Source organism: Chrysemys picta, chromosome 15 (assembly GCF_011386835.1).
Source record: "Chrysemys picta bellii isolate R12L10 chromosome 15, ASM1138683v2, whole genome shotgun sequence".
Taxonomy (NCBI): Eukaryota; Metazoa; Chordata; order Testudines; family Emydidae; genus Chrysemys; species Chrysemys picta.
The window spans coordinates 15,565,286-15,571,285 of NC_088805.1; positions in this window are offsets into that span (position 1 = coordinate 15,565,286).

Below are 6,000 nucleotides of genomic sequence, written 5' to 3' on the forward strand. Positions count from 1 at the left end.
TTCTCAACATTCCTCTGCTGATACTGCCAACTCCCCAAAAGAGTTTTTCAGCATCACAGAAATCATGCTAACAATTTTACTGCAATCAAGTATCCAACACTGCCACATCATGCATTAGTTTCACTGTATGTGTAGGCTCAATAATTACAAAAAGCATTACATTTTAAAGCAAAATAATATAAATCAGTTTGTTTTGTCATACCAGCGGTGACAGTTCATCCCAGGTGTCAAAGCCCATCCAGGAGGGAGAAAAGAAGAAAATATACAGGAAACTAATTATGCAATTCAGAGCATCTTGGAAATTAATCAAGCTGGTAAGGAAGGAGACTGGACTGCCTGGGTGCAGCAATACTTCCTGCAGTATCACCAATTGCAGACCTATAAAGCTGGGAGAGGAGAGTGAGTTTTAATTTCAGCAGGTTATTATGAATTAATTCTTTCCATTAAGATGTGTGCACACTATAAATGAGTAACCATGTGATCCTGATATAGAGTAGCAGTAACCACCCAATACTTAAGCAGAAGCTAGTTTCCCTTTGTAAGCCTAATTATTCAAACAACTGACCTCCCACTCTGCCATAATAAACCATTGTCTTGAAACTTTGCATGCCATGTCTCAGTCCTGCTTAGGGTTTTTCTGAGACATTGGGGGGGGGGGGGAATCAGAAAAGGCATTTTTAAATTATAATATCTAAAAATTGACTTCAAAGTTCACTACCTGGCAGCCTGATGTTTGGGGGGTTTAAAGATGTGGAATGTTTGTAAGGTAAGTAATATTGCTTTGCAGAATAGCACAGTCCATGCAAACCCACTTTCAGCCTTAACTCCTTTCTAATGAAGCTTTCTGTGTTTGTTCTCCTTCTTCACTCCATCATACTCCTTTGGTTTGTTACTGTCACGCATTGCATCACATCTGTAATCAGACTGCGTGCTCCTTGGGGCAGGAACCAATGCCTCACACTATGGGTGCTGTCTAAAACAAAATAAACTATGCTTTTTATACAGCACCTTCCGGAACCCACACTAAGATCATTCCTGAGCTATGCTTCTTATAGTTTAAATGCCTGAAGGCTTGTATGACCTGTTGAGGATTAGTCTGTTAATAATTTGTTTAGAGTTAAGGGCCAGTGAGTATAGGACTGTCTCTTTGGTTCATAAGAGCAGGTGAAATCCTGGCCCCACTGAAGTCAATAGAAGTTTTGTCATTGATTTTGATGAGGCCAGAATTGCACTTAATGTGCATACTGTTCCAATATATTTGTATACATCTATTGGGCTATAGTACAGCAATCCACTTGTATCTTTTTATTCGCCCTCTGACTGATTATGCCTAGTTTATAAGCAATATGGGAGAGACCGATCTCACACAGTGACCTGCTCTTAATAACATGCTACAATTTGGCAGGTAGATATAAAGTGATCAAGGAGGTTACTCCTTTTCCCACAGTAGCTTCTGCCACCTAAGTAAGAAGTCAGTAGTAACATGAACAAGTGCAACTCACTCCCTTGGTAAAAGGCGGGTTTCTGCTGGCAGGAATTGGCCATAGCCCAACCAGGGCCGGTGCAAGGAAGTTTCGCGCCCTAGGCGAAACTTCCACCTTGCGCCCCTCCCCCCAGCCCTGTGGCAGCTCCCTGCCCCCCCTTCCGCCCTGAGGCGCTCCCCCCGCAGCACCTCCCACCCCCTGCCCTGAGGCGCCACCCCCCCCCCGCGGCAGCTCCCCACCCCAGCTCACCTCTGCTCCGCCTCCTTTCTAATTCTCCTCCCCTCCCAGGCTTGCGGCGCCAAACAGCTGATTGGCGCTGCAAGCCTGGGAGGCAGAAGAAGTGGAGCAGCGACCGCAAGCTCGGGGAGGGGGCGTAGGAACGCTGTAAAAAAACCTGGGGGCACCGCTTTTTGGTGCCCCCAAATCTTGGCGCCCTAGGCAACCACCTAGTTTGCCTTAATGGTAGCACTGGCCCTGAGCCCAACCCAAGAGACTGTTTTGCCCCCAACTGCCATTCTCAGAAACTTCTAAAACTCCAGGTTTGACCAGCCTTTTCCAGTGCTTGGCAGCCCTTTAAGAGAAAGAACTACCCTTAGAGATCACCCCCATTAGGTATCATTGCAGAGCAAAGTATGGTTAACCCTTCCCTGGCAGTTGGACAGGCTGTCCCTTCTGCTTTCCCAAGAAGTGAGAGAGCAAATCAGTGATGTTAATGTATATCTATACAGCACAAGTTAGCATAAAGATATAAATACATTCCTAACTGCCATGTAGGACTGTTACAAATGGGTGCTGTACAGCCCAAAGAGAAGTTTGCAAGGTGTCTGCATGGCTGCACACAGATGCATGTTGCATTAATCAATTATCAGGAGACTTAACTGCTTCCAAATTCAATTTGGAGGGAGCAGGAAGCCAGAGTCTTAAGTTGCTTTGATCCACTCTGTGAAGCTGGGAGCTTGAAGTCACACAAAGGATTTGTTTGCTTTCTGGGAGGTCAGAGGAATTAATAAGAAAAAACTGGGGAGTTAATCGTGAGCTCAGCCTCTCCTACCTGACACAACTCTAGCTGAGGTGTGTAATGAAAATTCCCCAGAAGATCTAAAAGAAATGCAGAGGAAGTCTCCAGCCTGATCTAAATCTCTGTGAAAGGTTAATACAAGGTATTTCCCGCCTGTCATAATTAGAGCTGGTCAGAAACCAGAATTTCCACTCTGTGGGAAATTGACGTTTAAAACAAAATTAATTCAGAACCAGAATAAAAAGACAATATTTTGAAATTTCTCATGAAACAAGTTTTTCTTTGGTAAAGTTGAAAGTGTTGTCTCTGTTTTGACCTTGTTTATTTTGTTCTTGTTATATTATATTGTAATTTAAAATATAAATTTCAAACCAAAAAATCATTTCAAAGCAAAATGTTCTCATTATGGAACATTTTGACCTTATCAAAATGCTTCATTTCCCTTTTTTTTTTTCAAAATTAAATGTTGTTGACATTGCCACCTTCCCTCAGACTGTTTTGATTTTGACAAACCAACATTTTCCAACAGAAAACCGCTTGTGTCCGAAAATTTTCCACCAGCTCTAGTTATAAAGTGCGTATAGTTCTGCCATTGCCTTTATAAAACATTTGTTTTCTTGTATTATATACCTGTAGCGTGGTTATATCAGACATAAGAAAAAGGCCTGGCCTCTCACTTCGTCTCTGCTGCTTCTAAGTCCTAAGGAACAGTGATCATGGAAGGAGTGAAGCATTTTAATGTGACCATCTTTGAGGCCATCACTTTAACTTCAGAGAGGGATTATGGCAACAATCCTGAGCACTGAACATTAAACAGGGTTAATTTGATGGCATGCTAATTATAGTTCACACTTTTATCTGTGCCAAGCAAAGTATTGTGTAAGATCATAGTCCAGTGTATATCAGAGGCAGTTGATAGCGTGCTCAGAAAAGAGCAATCTGGTTTTCGGAAAGGTCATGGATGCACAGACCAGATCTTCACTCTATGAAACATAATAGAACAGTGCTTAGAATGGCAACGGCAACTCTACATAAATTTCATAGACTTTGAGAAGGCTTTTGATAGCATTCACAGGACCAGCCTATAGCGCATTCTTTCCTTATAATCAACGTCATCAAAAGCTTCTATTTCAATTTTACATGCAATGTTGATCCAGTGAGCTCAGTTTTCAAGTCAAAATAGGAGTATGTCAGGGGTGTGTCATGTCTGCAGTCCTCTTCAACATTGCCATCGACTGGGTAATGTGGCGTGCAACAGAAGACATGCCAAGAGGCATTAAATGGACACTCTTTCATCCCTTGAAGACCTGGACTTCACAAATGATTTTGCTCTCCTATCACATACCCAACACCATATGCAAGAAAAAACAACTCAACTCAACTCATTCGGCCAGCAAACTGGACTGAAAATCAACCACAATAAGACAGATATCATGACCTTTAATATTGCCTCACCATCACCAGTACGGATAGAGGATTATGTTCTCATCAGTATAGAAACATTCACTTACTTGGGCAGCACCATCAGCCAGGACGGTGGAACAAACCAGGAAATCTGGAACAAAATCAATAAAACCAGGAACACCTTCAGGAGCTAATGTACAGTCTGGAAATCATCAAAATACAACACCAAAACCAAACTCAAGATTTAGCAGAGCTGCGTATTTTCAACAGTGTTGAGTGTTGAGACTGGCTAACCTAGTGATGAGGGCTTTAAACTAGGTTTGACAGGGACAGGTGAGCAAAGCCCATAGGTAAGTGGGGAACATGGAGACCTGGGAGATGGGTCGGAAACAAGAGGGAGCGTGGGCTATAATGGCAGAGAGAAAGGAGGGTCGGGGCAAAATTGGGAGGCAAGATCAAACCAGTATCTTAGATGCCTATATACAAATGTGAGACGTATGGGTAATAAGCAGGAAGAACTGGAAGTGCTAATAAATAAATACAACTATGACATTGTTGGCATCACTGAAGCTTGGTGGGATAATACACATGATTGGAATGTTGGTGTGGATGGGTACATCTTGCTCAGGAAGGATAGACGGGGAAAAGGGAGGAGGTGTTGCCTTATATATTAAAAATGTACACACTTGGACTGAGGTGGAGATGGACATAGGAGACGGAAGTGTTGAGAGTCTCTGGGTTAGGCTAAAAGGGGTAAAAAAACAAGGGTGACGCCATGTTAGGAGTATACTACAGGCCACCTAACCAGGTGAAAGAGGTGGATGAGGCTTTTTTTAAACAACTAACAAAATCATCCAAAGCCCAAGATTTGGTGGTGATGAGGGACTTCAACTATCCAAATATATGTTGGGAAAATAACACAGCGGGGCACAGACTATCCAATAAGTTCTTGGACTGCATTGCAGACAACTTTTTATTTCAGAAGGCTGAAAAAGCTACTGGGGGGAAGCTGTTCTAGACTTGATTTTAACAAATAGGGAGGAACTCGTTGAGAATTTGAAAGTAGAAGGCAGCTTGGGTGAAAGTGATCATGAAATCATAGAGTTTGCAATTCTAAGGAAGGATAGAAGGGAGTACAGCAAAATAGAGACAATGGATTTCAGAAAGGCGGATTTTGGTAAGCTCAGAGAGCTGATAGGTAAGGTCCCATGGGAATCAAGACTGAGAGGAAAAACAACTGAGGAGAGTTGGCAATTTTTCAAAGGGACACTATTAAGGGCCCAAAAGCAAGCTATTCTGCTGGGTAGGAAAGATAGAAAATGTGGCAAAAGACCATCTTGGCTTAACCACAAGATCTTGCATGATCTAAAAAATAAAAAGGAGTCACATAAAAAATGGAAACTAGGACAGATTACAAAGGATGAATATAGGCAAACAACACAGGAATGCAGAGGCAAGATTAGAAAGGCAAAGGCACAAAATGAGCTCAAAGTAGCTACAGGAATAAAGGGAAACAAGAAGACTTTTTATCAATATATTCAAAGCAAGAGCAAGACCAAGGACAGGGTAGGCCCACTGCTCAGTGAAGAGGGAGAAACAGTAACAGGAAACTTGGAAATGACAGAGATGCTTAATGACTTCTTTGTTTCGGTCTTCACCGAGAAGTCCGAAGGAATGCCTAACATAGTGAATGCTAATGGGAAGGGGGTAGGTTTAGCAGATAAAATAAAAAAAGAGCAAGTTAAAAATCACTTAGAAAAGTTAGATGCCTGCAAGTCACCAGGGCCTGATGAAATGCATCCTAGAATACTCAAGGAGCTAATAGAGGAGGTATCTGAGCCTCTAGCTATTATCTTTGGAAAATCATGGAAGACGGGAGAGATTCCAGAAAACTGGAAAAGGGCAAATATAGTGCCCATCTATAAAAAGGGAAATAAAAACGACCCAGGAAACTACAGACCAGTTAGTTTAACTTCTGTACCGGGGAAGGTGAACACTTGGAAGGTGGTAAGGTGATAGGGAATAGCCAGCATGGATCTGTAAAGAACAAATCGTGTCAAACCAATCTGATAGCTTTCTTTGATAGGATAATGA